We start from the raw sequence: 22,599 nt of genomic DNA, 5'->3' as shown, positions 1-22,599 counted from the left end.
CATTGTTTTTCTCTTTCATCATTAAAAATTCAAAAATAAAAAAAAATATCTTTCCCTTATTCTCTCATAAATTTTCGAAAATTTGGTTTGAATTAGTCAAAAAGTTTTTAAATTTAATTGTTTCTTATGAGTCAAATCAAATTTTCAATTTAAAAATTCTATCTTTTTCAAATCTTTTTCAAAAATAAAATCTTTTTCAATTTTTCTTTCATAATTTCGAAATTTTCAAATTTTGTTTTCAAAATCTTTTTCTTATTTCTATTTCATATTTTCGAAATTAATGTTAACAATTAATGTGAATGATTCAAAATTTTTAAGTTTGTTACTTGCCTAGTAAGAAAGGTTCAATCTTTAAACTCTAGAATCATATCTTTTTAGCTTCTTGTTAGTCAAGTAATCAACTTTGATTTCAAAAATCAAATATGTTTTAATTTCTTTTTCAAAATAAATGTCAATCACATCTTTTTCAAAATCTTTTCTAACCTCTTATCTTTTCAAAATTTGATTTTCAAATCATTTTTTTATTAACTACTTAACTTTTTGTTTGATTTTAAAAGTTTACTATTTCAATCATATCTTTTTCAAAACTACCTAACTAATTCTCTATTTAAATTTTCGAAAATCACCTTCCTCTTTTTCAAAATTCCTTTTTAATTAACTATTTGTTTTAAGTTTTAATTTGATTTAATTTTATTTTCCTTTCTTAATTTTTGAATATTAAGTTTAATTTTAAATTAAAAACAAAAATATTTTTCTTTTCTTTTCAGTTATTTTCGAAAATTCTTCTCTCTCACCTCCTTCTAATTATTTATTTATCTATTAACACTTCTCTTCTTCTTAAAAATTCGAACCCTCTCCCTCTTTCTGTGGTCGAATTCTTTCTCTTCTACTCACATAAAGGAACCTCTCTACTGTGGCAAAGAGGATCCCCATTATTTTCTGTTTTCTTCTTTTTCATATGAGCAGGAATAAGGATAAGAACATTCTTGTTGAAGTTGATCCTGAACCTGAAAGAACTCTATCTGAAGAGGAAGCTAAGGGAAGCTAAAGCACAACTCTCTGGAGAAAATCTGACAGAAATTTTTGAAAAAGAAGGAGACATCGCCAAAAATAATAACAATGCAAGGAAGATGCTTGGTGACTTCACTGCACCAAATTCTAATTTACATGGAAGAAGCATCTCAATCCCTGCCATTGGAGCAAACAATTTTGAGCTAAAGCCTCAATTAGTTTCTCTGATGCAACAGAACTGCAAGTTTCATGGACTTCAATCAGAAGATCCTTTTCAGTTCTTAACTGAATTCTTGCAGATCTATGATACTGTTAAGACCAATGGGGTTGACTCCGAGGTCTACATGCATATGCTTTTTTCGTTTGCTGTAAGAGACAGAGCTAGAATATGGTTGGATTCTCAACCTAAGGATAGCCTGAACTCTTGGGATAAGCTGGTCATGGCTTTCTTAGCCAAGTTCTTTCCTCCTCAAAAGCTTAGCAAGCTTAGAGTGGACGTTCAAACCTTTTAAACAGAAAGAAGGTGAATCCCTCTATGAAGCTTGGGAGAGATATAAGCAACTGACCAAAAAGTGTCCTTCTGACATGCTTTTAGAATGGACCATCTTGGATATATTCTATGATGGTTTGTCTGAATTATCTAAGATGTCATTGGACCATTCTGCAGGTGGATCCATTCACCTAAAGAAAATGCCTACGGAAGCTCAAGAACTCATTGACATGGTTGCAAATAACCAGTTCATGTACACTTCTGAAAGGAATCCTGTGAGTAATGGGACGCCTCAGAGGAAGGGAGTTCTTGAAGTTGATACTTTGAATGCCATATTGGCTCAGAATAAAATATTGACTCAGCAAGTCAATATGATTTCTCAGAGTCTGAATGGATTGCAAGCTGCATCCAACAGTACTCAAGAGGCATCTTCTGAAGAAGAAGCTTATGATCCTGAGAACCCTGCAATAGCAGAGGTGAATTACATGGGTGAACCCTATGGAAACACCTATAATCCCTCATGGAGAAATCATCCAAATTTCTCATGGAAGGATCAACAAAAGCCTCAACAAGGCTTTAATAATGGTGGAAGAAACAGGTTTAGCAATAGCAAGCCTTTTCCACCATCCACTCAGCAACAGACAGAGAATTCTGAGCAGAATCTATCTAGCTTAGCAAATATAGTCTCTGATCTATCTAAGGCCACTTTAAGTTTCATGAATAAAATAAGGTCCTCCATTAGAAATTTGGAGGCACAAATGGGCCAGCTGAGTAAAAGAGTCACTGAAACCCCTCCTAGTACTCTCCCAAGCAATACAGAAGAGAATCCAAAAGGAGAGTGCAAGGCCATTACCTTACTTGGTGTGGCCGAACCCAAAGAGGAGGAGGAAGACGTGGATCCTAGTGAGGAAGACCTCCTGGGACGTTCAGTGACCAATAAGGAGTTTCCCTTTGAGGAACCAAAGGAATCTAAGGCTTATCTAGAGACCATAGAGATTCCATTGAACCTTCTTTTATCATTCATGAGCTCTAATGACTATTCATCTTCTGAAGAAGATGAAAACAATGCTGAAGAGCAAGTTGCTCAATATTTAGGAGCAATCATGAAGCTGAATGCCAAATTATTTGGTAATGAGACTTGGGAGGATGAACCTCCATTGCTCATCAAGGAAATAAATACCTTGGTTCAGCAAACTCTACCTCAAAAGAAACATGATCCTGGTAAATTCCTAATTCCCTGTAACATAGGCACCATGACCTTTGAGAAGGCTCTGTGTGACTTGGGGTCAGGAATAAACTTAATGCCACTCTCTGTAATGGAGAAACTTGGGATCTTTGAGGTTCAAGCTGCCAGAATCTCATTAGAGATGGCAGACAACTCAAGAAAATAGGCTTATGGACAAGTAGAGGACGTGTTAGTAAAGGTTGAAGGCCTTTACATCCCTGCTGATTTCATAATCTTAGACACTGGGAAGGATGAGGATGAATCCATCATCCTTGGAAGACCCTTCCTAGCCACAGCAAAAGCTGTGATTGGCGTGGACAGAGGAGAATTGGTCCTTCAACTGAATGAGGACAACCTTGTGTTTAAGACTCAAGGATCTCCTTCTGTAACCATGGAGAGTAAGCATGAAAAGCTTCTCTCTCTGCAGAGTCAACCAAAGCCCCCACAGTCAAACTTTAAGTTTAGTGTTGGGAGGCCACAACCAAACTCTAACTTTGGTGTTGAACCCCCACTTTCAAACTTTAAGTTTGGTGTTGGGAGGTCCCAACAATGCTCTGGACATCTGTGAGGCTCCATGAGAGCTCACTATCAAGCTATTGACATTAAAGAAGCGCTTGTTGGGAGGCAACCCAATGTTATTTAATTATATCTATTTATTTTCTATTGTTATTTTATGTTTTTTTTAGGTTTATGATCATGTGGAGTCACAAAAACTACTGAAAAATCAAAAACAGAATGAAAAACAGCTTTAAAAACAGTTCACCCTGGAGGAAGAACTTACTGACGTTTAAACGCTAGTAAGAAGCATCAAAAATAAGCATCAAGCTGGCGTTAAACGCTAGAAACAAGCACCAGACTGGCGTTTAACGCCAGAACAGAGCATGGAAGTGGCGTTAAACGCCAGAAACAGGCTATATTTAGGTGTTTAACACCAAAAACAAGCAGCAAGCTGGCGTTTAACACCAGACATGCATGCTAAGGGTGTTTTACATGCCTAATTGGAGTAGGGATGTTAAGTCCTTGACCCCACTGGATCTGTGAATCCCATAGGATCCCCACCTTTTCTTCTCTCCTCTTCACACCTTTTCATAACTCTCTTCCACAAATACCCCTCACCAATCACCTCAATTGTAACACCCTAACTACCAAAGCTCACACTTCCGGCTGCGCGACTCTGATAGCTCAGACATTACGACGACACTTATACTATTTAATACTAAAATATGAGCCTGTTTAAAACTTTAAACCGCAATACCGATCCAAAAGATACTTTGCTATACAACGTACATTCATAGATACCATACAACTTACAAAAACTCATAAAGATTACATCCATATATACCCACACATATATATATATATATATATATATATATATATATATATATATATATATATATATAATATTACAAGTATTAGCCAATACAATTCCTATCCCTCTTACAGGATATATCAAGATAAAGGCGGGGGTTCAATAAACCATAACTAAAACTAAATGAACTCTTCGTAACTTGGGCGCCATATCCTGAAAGGGGAAAAATTTAGAGGGGTGAGAACATCATCCTCAAAAGGGTTCTCAGTAGAGGGTTTTTGGAAATTACTATAATAGGATACATGAAGATAAACCGTACTAGTGATTACTACCCGTCTTATGCTTCTTTTCAAAAACAACAGTTTACAATAAAAGTAAAGTCTAAAAAAATCATTTCTGAAGGAAGAACTGTTCAATTCTCAAAAACTCAAAAGCCTTTCAAAACAGTTTATCTATGCTGAACCAAAACAGCCTTTCATATTTTATTCCAAACCAAAAACACAAAACCGAAAGCAACCATCGGTTCATCTCATTTCAACCACGGCCCTAGGCACAAACAATCCAACCAACAACCAATCACCACAATCCAACAGGGTCCCAGATGCAAACACAGATAGGAAGTTCAATCACAAACAAACAGTTATTACAGGCAGAACAGTTAGCAATTAATCACATAGGCAAACCAAGTATAATATGCACACCCAACCAATGTCACATAAATGCATATGATGCATGCCTGTACCTAGTGGCTGATGATATCATCTGTCGGTTATCAAGCCAACCCAACGTGTCCGGTAGCTAACCCGGGCATAGTCTCTCTGTTGCGCATTAATATCATTAAAGGGAATATGTGCCCTGTCACCATTAGAAGGTATCTGCGCCCTGTCGCCATTAGAGGGTATCTGCGCCCTGTCGCCATTAGAGGGTATCTGCGCCCTGTCACCATTAGAGGGTATTGGTGCCCTGTCACCCTTACAACCAGAGAGAAAACACAAGCATACTCACATTCAACATTTTCCAACATTATTCATTTGCCACATTTGTTCATTAATCATATGTGCATTTCATACTCAGCCATAATTCAATAATGGCACCGCCGTAACACGGCAATAACTCAGCCATCCGGCTCATGGTTAAATCCATGACCAGCCCATTCATAACAATTACAGCCCTTAGGCTCGTGGCACATTCAGCACTTCCACCATTCAACATCATCAAATTCATAAAAATCGGCATTTAAGCCATAAATCACTTTTTCTCAATCTACATTACTTTGAAATCAAAAAGGATTTAAAAAAATTAATCCTTTCCAGTCTTGGCTTTAAAATTCTCATTTCTCAAATCATCCCAGGTTCATAAGCCGCTTTTACTCAAAGTAAAGCCCTTTTTAAAACAAAGCCACTCTCGGCATCCTCTTTCCAAAACTTCCAAAACCATGGCAAGTTAAGGATCTCTTTGAAATATTCAAAATCACACATCCAACAATGGAATTTTATAATAAAAGTCACTCGGCAGAGTCTCAAGTCTTTAGGGAAGGTCAACCTATATCAATTCCTTAAAATTCATTGAAACTCTTAGAATTATGGATTCTCGGTTCAAGTAAATAAAACTGAATTTATTATGAAACCGACCATACAAAATCACAAGTTCCAATCCGGTCCAAAAATTAACTCATTTGAAAAGGAACCGGTTCATTTGACTCAAACCACTTTCAGGTTTCTTTTGGAACCCATTTTTCTAACTCTTCCAAAATGCCTCAAACTTAATTACTCAATCAAAAGTCTAGATTCCTTTGAAATCACTAAAAGCTCCTTTTTATATTGAAATCAATATTAGAGTATCATTATTTCCTTCAGTGATTCGAACGGTAAAAATAGTTCCTTTCTAAATAAGCCGAACTCAATGCATAAAGTTCATTAAATAAATTAAGCTTGAAAACATAAATATTCTCTTAATAAATCAAATAATATAATTTCTCAAATCCAACCCTTTTTAATTAACATTTCAAACAAGACTAGGATTTTGTAGAAATTTCGGCAGCACCTCCCCTAAAACTTGGACTTTTGCCACCCGATTCGGGTCCCAACTAAACCGTTTCTCATACCTTTTCAACAGCCCAAAACCAGAAATCAATTCAAAAGCAAGCTAAATCCAACAGTTGCCTCAGTGGCATATCTCAAAGAAACCATTTCAAAATCGACTCAATATCAACCGATTTAACTCATTTCTAAAGCTTTAAAGAATTGGGTCAGTAATAAATCATTTATCAAAACCAAATCAATTAAAGCAACCTAGGCTGAATTTCAAGAGTATTCTATCTTTTACATCATCAAAATAATTGACTCACTTCAAACCAATCCTCAACGGATTAAACTCATATTTCAAATCTTTAAAGAATCAACTTCCAAACATTACATTTCATAAGCCACACAACAATTTAGCCAAACCAACATCCATAGTTATTCGAGTCAATCAAATAATACATGAGGCAGATACAATCACCGAATACACAATATCTCACACCAATATCCATATGTAATAATTCCAATACACAAAACATAGTTTTTGGAAAGCGCCCCTACCTCAAAACGCAATTCCATAACCCAAACGCCTCACAGAGTCCTTTCCGCCTCAACCCGAACTGTCGGCAACCAACAACTCGGCTCCACTTGTTTTCTCAACAGTTTCAGCAACTCTAATCGCAACATACAACAACCGAAACTCAATCTTATAGCGATTAACGCCACAAACCTCAGCGTGAGATAACAGAACAGTAACCAAAAGGGCTTTCAAATTAAAAACACTTACCGAAACTAAGAAAGAACGGCCAAATCAAGCAATGGTAGTCCCGGTGGTGGTTCTGGCAACAATCCCGCTACACCCGATGACCAGAATGGCAGCAATCAAAACTCGGACCTATGTTACCAAACCTCAGAGTCTTTAACCAGGCATAACAGGATATTGATTAAAAGGGCTTTCCGAAATGAACATGCTTACCGCAACAAGGGAAGAACAACTACACCGAGTGGCGACAGCTCCGATGGTGTTTCCAGCTACACCCGCGCCACAACCGGCGGTCGAAAACGCAGGGACGTAGCTTCTCCGGCAGCGACAACGTAACTTATGACAGCCACTTCATTAAACACAACAGTTTCAACGACAGCTTCAAGTAAAATTGAATTGGCAGTGTAACACCCTAATATTCAAATCCTTATGCTCGAGTCATAAGTCAATGATATTACGGTGGTACGACTCTCAAGTGGATTTTTAATATATAAAAGTAGGTAATTTCAAAAGGAGTATTAATAAAATCGCAAAGACGTGTCACTCACGTATCGACAACAAAAGATAAACCGTGAACCCGAAAGCGATATACGGATAAGGCGTAGAGGAGATTAAGAGGTAGATAACAGATAGATATATATAACATAAGTAAATAGCCACTAGTCGCGACCCGTGAAGTTTAGGCTGGCTAGGATACAGTATGAAAGTAGTTGACAACAGTATATCCTAATCTCTCCCGAAGGAAACATGAGAGCCTCTATAGGCAAATTCAAAAGAGTTCAATACATAATATAATATTTTCAAAACAAAGGTGGAGAGATTCTAAGAAAAACACAAAGGAGAGAAAATAAAGATCTTCGCCGTCTCTCAGACGACCCACAATTCACTTCTGAGCACCTGGACCTGTATCTGAAAAACAAGAGATATATACGGAATGAGAACCCCGGGCCCATGGGTTCCCAGTACGGTAAAAGTGTCAAATAAATACAATGCACTGCAATAAAAACTCACTAAGCATTCTAAACTTCTTCACCAATTATCCATCCTAGGTTCTCGCTAATCCATGAATAGGCAACTGTCATAAGGGAGTGCTAAATCTAATTCATGTTTCATATGTTTCCCAACTCGCTGACTCTTCCACGAATCAGACTCAGAATCATAAGCAAAACTATCACCAGTTGTTCTATCTCAACAAATCTATATCAATACATCATACCTTCACCTGGAGCTAGGGAAACCACATCACTGCGTCTACCCAGGGAGTTCAAATTATCTCATTCAATAATCATCATCATCATGCAATCACATCATCAATTCATCTCATCAAGAACAGCCCTCAACATCCACCGACACCAGCATGAGGGGCCTCTCGGTTGTACAAACACAAGCAATACAGGCAAGTAACACACAAATATGGTACAAGTAGAACAAGTAGCACATAGTCAGGTAACATGGCATATATGATGTAGAAATCCAAAACAAACAGGCAAACCCAAATAATTCAAACATATGCAAATGATGAATGCCTGCCCTATGACTGATGATATCATCTGTCGGTTATATAGCCAACCCGACATATCCTGGTAGCTAACCATTGGACAGAAACACCCCTTGCGAAGCAAGTAGGTTTGAGCTACAACCCCCTTGCTATTGCCCGCTCATCCCAGAGCCAGTAAAATAATCACTACTGCGGCTACTACCCAGGCGGGTGTCTAAAAGCTCAACCTGGAGCGAGTGGATTCACCACAACTGCTGCCACTACCCAGGCGTCACAATCTCTGACCTGGAGCAAGTGGGACGAACCACAACCCTTGCTACTGCCCAGGATCTCAAAACATATATTCGCTCAGTTTAAAAGCAATCATCATTGTTATCAAATCTCAAACATTAACCTCGAGCAAGCGTGATGAACCACCACTCTTACTACTACCCAGGTATCACAAATACTCATTTATTCAAAACTCCATAATTTAAGTCATTTATCATAAACATCCTTTCCCGTCTCATACCCGGAGCAAGTGGACAACGCCACTGCCTACTACCCGGGGTCACATATCACATTTCAACATTGTCCATTATTATCCATTTAACACATTCATTCATTAATCATATATGCTTTTATACTCAGCCATAACCAATAATGGCTTCGCCATAACCTGGCAATAACTCAGCCATCCGGCTCATGGTTCAATCAAGAACCAGCCATTTATCAATAAATATAGCCCTTCGGCTCATGGCATACACGGTACTTCCACCGTCATCCTTCATATCTCATATAATCATCTTTGATCATCATTGATAATAACTTTTCCCCTTGCTTCACTCGCAAGTTACCACATCCCCTAGCTCCTTTCTCATTGCTAGGCATATCATAATGCTTTAATAAATAAGGGGTGAGATCGGAGGCTTAGAAGCATGAGATTTGACTTTTAAAACTCAAAAATCAACTGAGGCATGAAAACAGGGCCACGCGTACGCGCACTCCACGCGCACGCGTGGATGGCCACAAAACTCATCGACGCGCAAGCGTCGTACGCGCGGGTGTACTTGCGCCAAACGGCGCGTATGCGTCAGCCACGCGTACGCGTGGGTGTACTTGCGCCCCAGGCACAAAACTGGCACAATTCTGGCACAACTCTCGGAAAAATGGCTGGGCATTTGGTGCAGCACATCGACGGACCCATGCACACCACGCGTACGTATGGATGGTGCCTTCTTGAAGAACGACGCGTACGCGCCAAGTACGCCTACGCGTGGAGGGTCATTCTACTGAAAATTTTCTAAGTTAAAAGCTGCAGAATTCACAGATTCAAACCCCAATCTTCCGACGGACATAACTTTCTCATTTTAAATCGTTTTTCGCCCGTTCTTCGAACGGCATGGACATCGCAGATTCAATTTCACTTTTAAACAAGTTTGGCACAAAACGGAAATCCGCAGTCCAAGTTATGTCCCATCAAAGTATGCCCAAAAACCATGTTTTCACACAAAACCATAAAGTGCCATTTTCAAAACAAGCCATTTCCAACTCTTTTCAAAATCAACCAAAACATGCCAATTTCATCCCTTTCTTTGAAATCAATCAAAATATACCAAAATCAACATCAAGCCTCCTCAACTCACACATTAACACTTTACCACAATTCACAAAACATCATCCCACCATTTTAACCCACTTCACCCAAGTGGCTCAAACTCGAACACATTTACATATCATATACTCTTCCTCATGCCAAATTTCAACAAAACTATTTCCAATCAACCATCATTATACATAATCAATATCATACTCACTATCACGTGGTTTCACCCACAAATCAACCTTAATCATTCCTCAAGCATATATCACAACATACGTATCTCTAATGCATCATCATACCATCAAGCTAAGGCATCAATAATCATAATCACATATATGACCACATAATATATCTCAACCAAAACCAAACATACCTCATCTACATAATTCCACCCAAAATTACCAAATTCCACACTCTAACTCCCCAAACCTTATTATTCAATAACCAACCCAATCATTCATATATTCATTATCTGAAATTTATCTAATCACTTGTGTCATCATATAATGCACACGTCAACTTACCTTCCTTACCTCTTTACGGCCTCCGGCCCAATTTCACAATTTAAATGCATAAACCACAAATCAATACTCATTACCCAATACATCAAATTTTCAATACACCAAGCATACAAGGCCACACAATTCTCAACCCAATCATTAAATTCATATTACATACCAACTATGCATATTAGCACCAACCATTTACACAATCCAAACTTAATCCTAGGGGCATCTAGCCTAGAAATTCTCATCACACCACACGGTACTTAAATGAAACTTAAACCGTACCTCTTGTAGCCAAACCAATTGAGCCTCTTCTTTGGAAATCTTCACCAACCTTAGCTCCAAGCCTCACCAAAGCTCCTCAAGCAATACCAATCTCCCAATTGTGCACCAACACCACCAAATACACTAACATAACCAATATCACATACATACATCAACCTAGGGCTCATAAAAATGACAAATCACAAGGGTTTGAGCATTTCATACCTCAGCCCATATGAAGTAGGGATATAACCCGCTTAGAATCCATGTTGGAGTATCCCTAAACACCCAAAATCACAAGATTTTAACACTAACAATCCAAAAATGTGTAACAGTGGGGAATTTCGAAAACTGGGTAGAGATGAATGGAATACTCACCACAAAACTTAGATAGAATTGTAGAGGAAGAGAAGAGCGATGCGTGGCCGTAAACGACTCGTCAATCGGAGCTCCGTAGCTCAAGTTATGGTGGTTTGAAGATCAAAGAGAGTTAGGTTTTCTCTCTTCTCTTCTCTCTTCCCAAATCAGCGCCCCAACCCTTCCTTTTAGGGTAAAATGATCTAAAATGCTCATAACTAATGTTTATATATGTTGGGTCTTGGGTCCACTTAGGCCCGGTTCACTTATTTTTGTCCGTTGGCCCAATTTTGGGCCAAAACCCTTTAAGATTAGCGCTCTAAATCGCACTTTCAAACTTTCTACCTCCCCTAATTATAATTCCTCATTCCTTAATCTTATTTACTCATAATCAATTTCCTCAACTGTAGTACCAGATAGATCTTAGCCGGTACTGCCGGTCAAAATTCTACTGCGCGCTTTTACGCAGAAAACTATGTTTTTCGACTCGGAAAAATTCACTGAATCCAAATATCATATTTAAATTATCAAATTCCAATTGCCAAATCTTCCAACCATATTCGCTCCTATTTAACTTATTATTTAATTAATTTCGGTTAGACCGGATATTACATTCTACCCCCCTAACAGAAATTTTTGCCCTCGAAAATTCCATCCATCACTGCGAGTACGCGAGCATAGTCTGCCTTTATATCCAACGCATAACAGTTCCAAGGTCCTTTTACTCTGCGCACTTCCATTTCTGTGCTCTGATTTCTCTATCTCTGAGGGTCTCGATCATTCGTTCAACGCCGACCAACAGCCTCGTTCCTTACTTTTATCGTCTCATCAACTCACACCCTATTAAATCTCAAATCATGTCATCAATAATATTGCCATCATTGTTAATCATAGCCATCATCCCACATCACTATAATTAATTAAATCCTTTTTCATTTTTAGAACTCAAATGAGTTTGGACTAACAAGCTGACAAAATCTTAAGAATCTAGCTTACTTTAATAATCTATAAAAGCACTTGAAACACATCTCTTTTGTTAAAGTTATTCAAATCAAAGGTCCTTCTCGAAACTATAACCAACACTCCTTCAAATTCTTGGAAAAAGAAAAAAAAAATTTAAGAGCACCTCCCCAATAATTGGAGTTTACCACCCGTCACGGGTTCCCTCAAACCAATCTCAGTACCGCATCAGCATTGCAATTTAAAGGTTTCCAAACTATTCCTCTAAAACCGATCATTATAAATCTTGATTTAAATCCAAGGTCACCATGACCAAACATCATAGCACTCATCTCTCGAACACGACAACTTGCACTCAATCATCATCTAAATCCGATTACGCATCAATGATAATTTCCTCATCCGTTTCAAAACCATCAAGGCTCACAGCCGCAATTAATTCCAATTACCTAGAATCATTATCTGCATAAGCTCATTAAACTTTTAAGTACAAAAAGCATAAAGCATTTGCAATCATACTCCACTTTTCCTTATTATTACCATACTATGCTAACGCTTTAGCAAGCTTCCGCTATGCCACCTTGATTTCTCGTCAAGTATTAGTTTCATCACTTATTTCCTCAAGTACTAAACCACCACTTAACTTGACCGACAATTCAAATCAATGTTTCCAAATCCATTATTTAGGACTACCCCTTATCTATTTAAATCAAAGGAACTAAAAGTCACGGGTTCAATCCGTTTCACCAAAAATCCAGAAATCAACCAACTACATAACAAACACAACACATCATTCTCAACAGAAAGTCATTTACATCACAGGCATTTATCCATTTGTATTAAGGCAATTACCTCAATCTTTCTGTCGCAATCGGCCCGCATCCTGACTCTCTCCTTGTTGGCAATTTCTTGATACATGCCCTGGTAACCCGCACTTGTAACATACACGTAACCCCAATCGGCATGGCCTATTTGGGTAATGACTTCCACATCTCTGACAGCTTGAAACATCAGAAGCAGCCGCTGCCCGTTTTCCCTTACCGTTCCTTTGGGACTCCTCACTCGTCGCAAAGTTATTCTGTCCTTGGGGAAAGTGTTGTACGTATCCTCTCTCCTTAAACTCTCGACCCCTTGGTGCGCATCCTTCATTGTGCTTTCTATGACTTCCTTTCTCTGCAACCCTCTTTTTCACACACTCTTCAGCAATTTTGCTTTTATTCACCAACTCTGAAAAAGTTCGGATCTCCATTGGTCCTACCGAACTTAAGATGTCGCTCCGGAGTCTTCCTTCATACTTAATGCATTTCCATTCCTCGAAGTCTCCCGGAGCTCCCTGACACATGTGGGAAAACCTGAATAGCTCCTCGAATTTGTCTGTATACTCAGATACGGACATAGCACCTTGCTTCAGCTACAGTAACTCCAATTCCTTGGCAGTCCTGGCAGAATTCGGAAAGTACTTCTTATAGAATTCCACCTAGAAGGCATCCCAAGTGATAGGATCATTCCCCTGTTACAGGAGACGTCGAGCCCCTTGCCACCAATGCAATGCTTCCCCGGTGAGTAGATAGGTAGCAAATTCAATACACTGCTCTTCAGGCACCAACTGCGCTTGCAGTGCTCGCTCCATGGCCTGAAACCAAGTATCAGCTTCAGTCGGATTGGTGGTCCCTTGAACTTAGGTGGATTAACCTTTAAGAAGGTTGCCAGTGTCATCGGGCCCTGAGCTTCCCTTCCGCCATTGCCATTATTGTTTATCTATTGCCCAAGAGCCTCCGCGGTGGCCTGCATAGCAGCAGCCATATTCTCCAACGCCGCCATAAGGTTTACCGGGTTATTCGGGTTGATTTCCTATTCCTGCGTATTAGTACGATCTCTCTCACATCCTTGACCGGGTCCACGAAGCGCCAACTGGTTCCTATACACACCAAACAATCGATATCAAGTTGACCAGTCTCAATATCGGAAGTATAGTGCTTCAAAGTACCAAAGGTACACTCATGGACTTCATGCTAGATGTATCGGTTAGATACCCTAACTAGCACAGGCACAGACTCAGAGTATGCATGGAAACATAAGTAGTTCCATCCCTCAGGCTCAAGAGGACGAACTGCTCTGATACCATAATGTAACACCCTAATATTCAAATCCTTATGCTCGAGTGATAAGTCAATGATATTACGGTGGTACGACTCTCAGGTGGATTTTTAATATATAAAAGTAGGTAATTTCGAAAGGAGTATTAATTGAGAAGCCTGAAAAGAGTAGAAATAAAATTGCGAAGACGTGTCACTCACGTATCGACAACAAAAGATAAACCGTGAAGTCGAAAGCGATATACGGATAAGGCGTAGAGGAGATTAAGAGGTAGATAACAGATAGATATATATAACATAAGTAAATAGCCACTAGTCGCGACCCGCGAAGTTTAGGCTGGCTAGGATACAGTATGAAAGTAGTTGACAACAGTATATCCTAATCTCTCCCGAAGGAAACATGAGAGCCTCTATAGGCAAATTCAAAAGAGTTCAATACATAATATAATCTTTTCAAAACAAAGGTGGAGAGATTCTAAGCAAAACACAAAGGAGAGAAAATAAAGATCTTCGCCGTCTCTCAGACGACCCACAATTCACTTCTGAGCACCTGGACCTGTATTTGAAAAACAAGAGATATATACGGAATGAGAACCCCGGGCCCATGGGTTCCCAGTACGGTAAAAGTGTCAAATAAATACAATGCACTGCAATAAAAACTCACTAAGCATTCTAAACTTCTTCACCAATTATCCATCCTAGGTTCTCGCTAATCCATGAATAGGCAACTGTCATAAGGGAGTGCTAAATCTAATTCATGTTTCACATGTTTCCCAACTTGCTGACTCTTCCACGAATCAGACTCAGAATCATAAGCAAAACTATCACCAGTTGTTCTATCTCAACAAATCTATATCAATACATCATACCTTCACCTGGAGCTAGTGAAACCACATCACTGCGTCTACCCAGGGAGTTCAAATTATCTCATTCAATAATCATCATCATCATGCAATCGCATCATCAATTCATCTCATCAAGAACAGCCCTCAACATCCACCGACACCAGCATTAGGGGCCTCTCGGTTGTACAAACACAAGCAATACAGGCAAGTGATACACAAATATGGTACAAGTAGAACAAGTAGCACATAGTCAGGTAACATGGCATATATGATGTAGAAATCCAAAACAAACAGGCAAACCCAAACAATTCAAACATATGCAAATGATGAATGCCTGCCCTATGACTGATGATATCATCTGTCGGTTATATAGCCAACCCGACATGTCTTGGTAGCTAACCATTGGACAGAAACACCCCTTGCAAAGCAAGGAGGTTTGAGCTACAACCCCCTTGCTACTGCCCGCTCAACCCAGAGCCAGTGAAATAATCACTACTGCGGCTACTACCCAGGCGGGTGTCTAAAAGCTCAACCTGGAGCGAGTGGATTCATCACTACTGCCGCTACTACCCAGGCGTCACAATCTCTGACCTGGAACAAGTGGGACGAACCACAACCCTTGCTACTACCCAAGATCTCAAAACATATATTCGCTCAGTTTAAAAGCAATCATCATTGTTATCAAATCTCAAACATTAACCTAGAGCAAGCGTGATGAACCACCACTCTTACTACTACCCAGGTATCACAAATACTCATTTATTTAAAACTCCATAATTTAACTCATTTATCATAAACATCCTTTCCCGTCTCATACCCGGAGCAAGTGGACAACGCCACTGCCTACTACCCGGGGTCACATATCACATTTCAACATTCTCCATTATTATCCATTTAACACATTCATTCATTAATCATATATGTTTTTATACTCAGCCATAACCAATAATGGCTTTGCCATAACCCGGCAATAACTCAGCCATCTGGCTCATGGTTCAATCAAGAACCAGCCATTTATCAAAAAATATAGCCCTTCGGCTCATGGCATACACGGTACTTCCACCATCATCCTCCATATCTCATATAATCATCTTTGATCATCATTGATCATAACTTTTCCCCTTGCTTCACTCGCAAGTTACCACATCCCCTAGCTCCTTTCTCATTGCTAGGCATATCATAATGATTTAATACATAAGGGGTGAGATCGGAGGCTTAGAAGCATGAGATTTGGCTTTTAAAACTCAAAAATCAACTGAGGCATGAAAATAGGGGTACGCGTACGCGCACTCCACGCACACGCGTGGATGGCCACAAAACTCATCGACGCGCAAGCGTCGTACGCGCGGGCGCGCGGATTGAAAAATAGCCAAACGGCACGTATGCGTCAGCCACGCGTACGCGTGGGTGCACTTGCGCCCCAGGCACAAAACTGGCACAATTCTGGCACAACTCTCGAAAAAATGGCTGGGCATTTGGTGCAGCGCATCGACGCGCCAATGTACACCATGCGTACATGTGGATGGTGCCTTCTTGAAGAACGACGCGTACACGCCAAGTACGCCTACGCGTGGAGGGTCATTCTACTAAAAATTTTCTAAGTTAAAAGCTGCAGAATTCGCAGATTCAACCCCCAATTTTCCGACGGACATAACTTTCTCATTTTAAATCGTTTTTCGCCCGTTCTTCGAACGGCATGGACATCGCAGATCCAATTTCACTTTTAAACATGTTTGGCACAAAACGGAAATCCGCAGTCCAAGTTATGTCCCGTCAAAGTATTCCCAAAAACCATGTTTTCACACAAAACCACAAAGTGCCATTTTCAAAACAAGCCATTTCCAACTCTTTTCAAAATCAACCAAGACATGCCAATTTCATCCCTTTCTTTGAAATCAATCAAAATATACCAAAATCAACATCAAGCCTCCTCAACTCACACATTAACACTTTACCACAATTCACAAAACATCATCCCACCATTTTAACCCACTTCACCCAAGTGGCTCAAACTCGAACACATTTACATATCATATACTCTTCCTCATGCCAAATTTCAACAAAACTATTTCCAATCAACCATCATTATACATAATCAATATCATACTCACTATCACGTGGTTTCACCCACAAATCAACCTTAATCATTCCTCAAGCATATATCACAACATACGTATCTCTAATGCATCATCATACCATCAAGCTAAGGCATCAATAATCATAATCACATATATGACCCCATAATATATCCCAACCAAAACCAAACATACCTCATCTACATAATTCCACCCAAAATTACCAAATTCCACACTCTAACTCCCCAAACCTTATTATTCAATAACCAACCCAATCATTCATATATTCATTATCTGAAATTTATCTAATCACTTGTGTCATCATATAATGCACACGTCAACTTACCTTCCTTACCTCTTTACGGCCTCCGGCCCAATTTCACAATTTAAATGCATAAACCACAAATCAATACTCATTACCCAATACATCAAATTTTCAATACACCAAGCATACAAGGCCACACAATTCTCAACCCAATCATTAAATTCATATTAAATACCAACTGTGCATATTAGCACCAACCATTTACACAATCCAAACTTAATCCTTGGGGCATCTAGCCTAGAAATTCTCATCACACCACACGGTACTTAAATGAAACTTAAACTGTACCTCTTGTAGCCAAACCAATTGAGCCTCTTCTTTGGAAGTCTTCACCAACCTTAGCTCCAAGCCTCACCAAAGCTCCTCAAGCAATACCAATCTTCCAATTGTGCACCAACATCACCAAATACACTAACATAACCAATATCACATGCATACATCAACCTAGGGCTCATAAAAATGACAAATCACAAGGGTTTGAGCATTTCATACCTCAGCCCATATGAAGTAGGGATATAACCCGCTTAGAATCCATGTTGGAGTATCCCTAAACACCCAAAATCACAAGATTTTAACACTAACTATCCAAAAATGTGAAACAGTGGGGTATTTCGAAAACTGGGTAGAGATGAATGGAATACTCACCACAAAACTTAGATAGATATGTAGAGGATGAGAAGAGCGATGCGTGGCCGTAAACGGCTCGTCAATCGGAGCTCCGTAGCTCAAGTTATGGTGGTTTGAAGATCAAAGAGAGTTAGGTTTTCTCTCTTCTCTTCTCTCTTCCCAAATCAGCGCCCCAACCCTTCCTTTTAGGGTAAAATGATCTGAAATGCTCATAACTAATGTTTATATATGTTGGGTCTTGGGTCCACTTAGGCCCGGTTCACTTATTTTTGTCTGTTGGCCCAATTTTGGGCCAAAACCCTTTAAGGTTAGCGCTCTAAATCGCACTTTAAAAATTTCTACCTCCCCTAATTATAATTCCTCATTCCTTAATCTTATTTACTCATAATCAATTTCCTCAACTGTAGTACCAGATAGATCTTAGCCGGTACTGCCGGTCAAAATTCTACTGCGCACTTTTACGCAGAAAACTATGTTTTCCGACTCGGAAAAATTCACTGAATCCAAATATCATATTTAAATTATCAAATTCCAATTGCCAAATCTTCCAACCACATTCGCTCCTATTTAACTTATTATTTAATTAATTTTGGTTAGACCGGATATTACATTCTACCCCCTAACAGAAATTTTTGCCCTCGAAAATTCCATCCATCACTGCGAGTACGCGAGCGTAATCTGCCTTTATATCCAACGCATAACAGTTCCAAGGTCCTTTTACTCTGCGCACTTCCGTTGCCGTGCTCTGATTTCTCTATCTCTGAGGGTCTCGATCATTCGTTCAACGCCGACCAACAGCCTCGTTCCTTACTTTTATCGTCTCATCAACTTACACCCTATTAAATCTCAAATCATGTCATCAATAATATTGCCATCATTGTTAATCATAGCCATCATCCCACATCACTATAATTAATTAAAGCCTTTTTCATTTTTAGAACTCAAATGAGTTTGGACTAACAAGCTGACAAAATCTTAAGAATCTAGCTTACTTTAATAATCTATAAAAGCACTTGAAACACATCTCTTTTGTTAAAGTTATTCAAATCAAAGGTCCTTCTCGAAACTATAACCAACACTCCTTCAAATTCTTGGAAAAAGAAAAAAAAATTTTAACAGCACCTCCCCAATAATTGGAGTTTACCACCCGTCACGGGTTCCCTCAAACCAATCTCAGTACCGCATCAGCATTGCAATTTAAAGGTTTCCAAACTATTCCTCTAAAATCGATCATTATAAATCTTGATTTAAATCCAAGGTCACCATGACCAAACATCATAGCACTCATCTCTCGAACACGACAACTTGCACTCAATCATCATCTAAATCCGATTACGCATCAATGATAATTTCCTCATCCGTTTCAAAACCATCAAGGCTCACAGCCGCAATTAATTCCAATTACCTAGAATCATTATCTGCATAAGCTCATTAAACTTTTAAGTACAAAAAGCATAAAGCATTTGCAATCATACTCCACTTTTCCTTATTATTACCATACTATGCTAACGCTTTAGCAAGCTTCCGCTATGCCACCTTGATTTCTCGTTAAGTATTAGTTTCATCACTTATTTCCTCAAGTACTAAACCACCACTTAACTTGACCGACAATTCAAATCAATGTTTCCAAATCCATCATTTAGGACTACCCCTTATCTATTTAAATCAAAGGAACTAAAAGTCACGGGTTCAATCCGTTTCACCAAAAATCCAGAAATCAACTAACTACATAACAAACACAACACATCATTCTCAACAGAAAGTCATTTACATCACAGGCATTTATCCATTTGTATTAAGGCAATTACCTCAATCTTTCTGTCGCAATCGGCCCGCATCCTGACTCTCTCCTTGTTGGCAATTTCTTGATACATGCCCTGGTAACCCGCACTTGTAACATACACGTAACCCCAATCGGCACGGCCTATTTGGGTAATGACTTCCACATCTCTGACAGCTTGAAACATCAAAAGCAGCCGCTGCCCGTTTTCCCTTACCGTTCCTTTGGGACTCCTCACTCGTCGCAAAGTTATTCTGTCCTTGGGGAAAGTGTTGTACGTATCCTCTCTCCTTAAACTCTCGACCCCTTGGTGCACATCCTTCATTGTGCTTTCTATGACTTCCTTTCTCTGCAACCCTCCTTTTCACACACTCTTCAGCAATTTTGCTTTTATTCCCAACTCTAAAAAAGTTCGGATCTCCATTGGTCCTAGCGAACTTAAGATGTCGCTCCGGAGTCTTCCTTCATACTTAATGCATTTCCATTCCTCGAAGTCTCTCGGAGCTCCCTGACACATGTGGGAAAACCTGAATAGCTCCTCGAATTTGTCTGTATACTCAGATACGGATATAGCACCTTGCTTCAGCTGCAGTAACTCCAATTCCTTGGAAGTCCTGGCAGAATTCGGAAAGTACTTCTTATAGAATTCCACCTGGAAGGCATCCCAAGTGATAGGATCATTCCCCTGTTACAGGAGACGTCGAGCCCCTTGCCACCAATGCAATGCTTCCCCTGTGAGCAGACAGGTAGCAAATTCAATACACTGCTCTTCAGGCACCAACTGCGCTTGCAGTGCTCGCTCCATGGCCTGAAACCAAGTATCAGCTTCAATCGGATTGGTGGTTCCCTTGAACTTAGGTGGATTAACCTTTAAGAAGGTTGCCAGTGTCATCGGGCCCTGAGCTTCCCTTCCGCCATTGCCATTATTGTTTATCTGTTGCCCAAGAGCCTCCGCGGTGGCCTGCATAGCAGCAGCCATATTCTCCAACGCCGTCATAAGGTTTACCGGGTTATTCGGGTTGATTTCCGATTCCTGCGTATTAGTACGATCTCTCTCACATCCTTGACCAGGTCCACGAAGCGCCATCTGGTTCCTATACACACCAAACAATCGATATCAAGTTGACCAGTCTCAATATCGGAAGTATAGTGCTTCAAAGTACCAAAGGTACACTCATGGACTTCATGCTAGATGTATCGGTTAGATACCCTAACTAGCACAGGCACAGACTCAGAGTATGCATGGAAGCATAAGCAGTTCCATCCCTCAGGCTCACGAGGACGAACTGCTCTGATACCATAATGTAACACCCTAATATTCAAATCCTTATGCTCGAGTCATAAGTCAATGATATTACGGTGGTACGACTCTCAGGTGGATTTTTAATATATAAAAGTAGGTAATTTCGAAAGGAGTATTAATTGAGAAGCCTGAAAAGAGTAGAAATAAAATTGCGAAGACGTGTCACTCACGTATCGACAACAAAAGATAAACCGTGAAGCCGAAAGCGATATACGGATAAGGCGTAGAGGAGATTAAGAGGTAGATAACAGATAGATATATATAACATAAGTAAATAGCCACTAGTCGCGACCCGCGAAGTTTAGGCTGGCTAGGATACAGTATGAAAGTAGTTGACAACAGTATATCCTAATCTCTCCCGAAGGAAACATGAGAGCCTCTATAGGCAAATTCAAAAGAGTTCAATACATAATATAATCTTTTCAAAACAAAGGTGGAGAGATTCTAAGCAAAACACAAAGGAGAGAAAATAAAGATCTTTGCGTCTCTCAGACGACCCACAATTCACTTCTGAGCACCTGGACCTGTATCTGAAAAATAAGAGATATATACGGAATGAGAACCCTGGGCCCATGGGTTCCCAGTACAGTAAAAGTGTCAAATAAATACAATGCACTGCAATAAAAACTCACTAAGCATTCTAAACTTCTTCACCAATTATCCATCCTAGGTTCTCGCTAATCCATGAATAGGCAACTGTCATAAGGGAGTGCTAAATCTAATTCATGTTTCACATGTTTCCCAACTTGCTGACTCTTCCACGAATCAGACTCAGAATCATAAGCAAATCTATCACCAATTGTTCTATCTCAACAAATCTATATCAATACATCATACCTTCACCTGGAGCTAGTGAAACCACATCACTGCGTCTACCAAGGGAGTTCAAATTATCTCATTCAATAATCATCATCATCATGCAATCGCATCATCAATTCATCTCATCAAGAACAACCCTCAACATCCACCGACACCAGCATGAGGGGCCTCTCGGTTGTACAAACACAAGCAATACAGGCAAGTAATACACAAATATGGTACAAGTAGAACAAGTAGCACATAGTCAGGTAACATGGCATATATGATGTAGAAATCCAAAACAAACAGGCAAACCCAAACAATTCAAACATATGCAAATGATGAATGCCTGCCCTATGACTGATGATATCATCTGTCGGTTATATAGCCAACCCGACATGTCCTGGTAGCTAACCATTGGACAGAAACACCCCTTGCGAAGCAAGTAGGTTTGAGCTACAACCCCCTTGCTACTGCCCGCTCAACCCAGAGCCAGTGAAATAATCACTACTGCGGCTACTACCCAGGCGGGTGTCTAAAAGCTCAACCTGGAGCGAGTGGATTGACCACTACTGCCGCTACTACCCAGGCGTCACAATCTCTGACCTGGAACAAGTGGGACGAACCACAACCCTTGCTACTACCCAAGATCTCAAAACATATATTCGCTCAGTTTAAAAGCAATCATCATTGTTATCAAATCTCAAATATTAACCTGGAGCAAGCGTGATGAACCACCACTCTTACTGCTACCTAGGTAT

At 39.7% G+C, this 22,599-nt stretch overlaps 1 non-coding gene across 1 annotated transcript; it reads right to left on the bottom strand.

The window, feature by feature from the left end:
• Positions 1–1,493: 1,493 nt before the first annotated feature.
• LOC112761531 (small nucleolar RNA R71) lies at positions 1,494–1,602 on the bottom strand. Its single transcript, XR_003181922.1, has one exon. It is a non-coding gene; the product is annotated as a small nucleolar RNA R71 (small nucleolar RNA).
• Between the last annotated feature and the right edge of the window lie 20,997 nt (positions 1,603–22,599).

The sequence above is a fragment of the Arachis hypogaea genome, chromosome 16, assembly GCF_003086295.3.
Source record: "Arachis hypogaea cultivar Tifrunner chromosome 16, arahy.Tifrunner.gnm2.J5K5, whole genome shotgun sequence".
Classification (NCBI taxonomy): Eukaryota; Viridiplantae; Streptophyta; class Magnoliopsida; order Fabales; family Fabaceae; genus Arachis; species Arachis hypogaea.
This window is presented reverse-complemented; position numbering and strand designations above follow the sequence as displayed.